This window comes from Hippocampus comes, unplaced genomic scaffold (assembly GCF_001891065.2).
Source record: "Hippocampus comes isolate QL1 unplaced genomic scaffold, H_comes_QL1_v1.1 scaffold6, whole genome shotgun sequence".
In the NCBI taxonomy this organism is placed as follows: Eukaryota; Metazoa; Chordata; class Actinopteri; order Syngnathiformes; family Syngnathidae; genus Hippocampus; species Hippocampus comes.
This window is the reverse complement of record NW_017805833.1, coordinates 385,467-387,188: the sequence shown is the minus strand read 5'-3', so window position 1 is coordinate 387,188 and position 1,722 is coordinate 385,467.

The window sequence follows — 1,722 nt, the reverse complement described above, 5'->3', positions numbered from 1 at the left end:
CCTCTGAGATACCTGGAAGGGGTATTAGAAATGATTGATGTTTTTGGAAAGCTTGCACTTCAGTTCAGTACACTTGATTGTTCCTAGAACGAATCTTTCTTGCAGACCTGATAAAAGACTGCTACGGCACTTAGTGAATGATTGTGTAAGAGGCATTGCAACCAATTTTATGTTATCTGTTCTGTTGTATTATTTTTGTCTTCTTTAATGTTGAATGTTATGTACAGCACTTTGTTACAGCTGCAGGTTTTGTGAATGTGTGTGTTTGTGTAACCCCTGCCGCACCAGAAGCCACCCTCAACCCCAATTTCATGGGAGACGGTATAGTAAATATTTCACAGCATTTTTTTACTCTTTAAGATGGGAAAGTTAAAAAAAACAAAAAAAAAACACTATGGGCGGCAGTGGGTCTTTTTTAGAGGAGATCACCATGTATGTAAACAATGCTTGACGCTTGTGAACATGGAGGACCTCTGGAAAGTTGACCACAAGCAGCTTGTAATTGTGTTTGTCACATTCAATCTGCTGTAAAGAGTATCACAAAGAGAGAAAAGTTGACGGAGATCATTTAAATTTAGGAGTGGAAGCAATAACATAATGTACATACATACATACATACATACACACATACGCACACACCCACATGCAAGATGCACGGACATGCGCACACTTCTAAATACTACTACTACTAAACAGCATGGAAATACATTGTATAGTTTGCCAAATGTACAATTGTTACACTGGTGAATATTTGTGATCAAAGGCACAATTTCATTGTTGTTGGTATTGTATTGAAGAAAAGGCCTGTTGAGATGGTTGAGATGTCTCTAAAGCAAAAATTATCATCTTTCATCAGGTTCTGTGTTTACAGAGTCATAAAATAGATCAGTCGGTATGCCCTTAATTGGTTGGCACTCAATAGGTTCTCTTTTTTTAAAATGGCTAATACTTAGAGAAGCAATTAATTTTCCCCATATCTACGAGTTAATTGAGCAGACTTTCCTTGTAGCGAAAACTTTTATACAGTTGGATTGTGGAAGTTTAGACAATGATGTTCTGAACCGAGTCTGATTATTTAGGTCATGTGAAATCATTTTAATTACAGCTACTTAGTTATTACCCAGTTGGCTTTAATGCAGAGTACTTAAAATGTTGGCAATAGCCTCTCAGTTACCAGAGCAATACAGCATCAAAACAATCAGTGTGGGTTTTTCATTCCTGCTGTGATCATCAGCAATGAGGTGCAGTGTGCCTTGGTGGACAACCTCGCATTACCATGCACCGTGCATGGGAGTCGAACGCCTCAAGTTAAATGCAGTCAGTGGGTTTCAGTGTTCCGCTGCCCTCATGACTCAGGCACAAGCAGCACGTCAATCCTAGCCTAGTTTTCAGAGGCTCCCTTCAAGCAAGAGAGAGAGAGAGAAAGAGAGAGAGCGAAAGAGAGAAGGAGATCAGAGCTGGAAACCGGTGTGTACATTTGGCTAAAGCATTGTTGGGTCACAGACTCACAGCTATCTCCTTACGAAGGAACCAAAATCCATATTTGGCCCTCCCTATGGCATGTTTTTGACAGCTGACATTCAGACCTGTCACGTTTGGGGGCAAAAGCGCTACTGTCATGAATAGTCCCAGCAGCTCGTGACGGTTTGACAGCGGGCCAGCATTCACTGGAGTCCCCCACCGCTATGTCGAAAGCTGCTAAATTTAATCTAGCCATCTGTA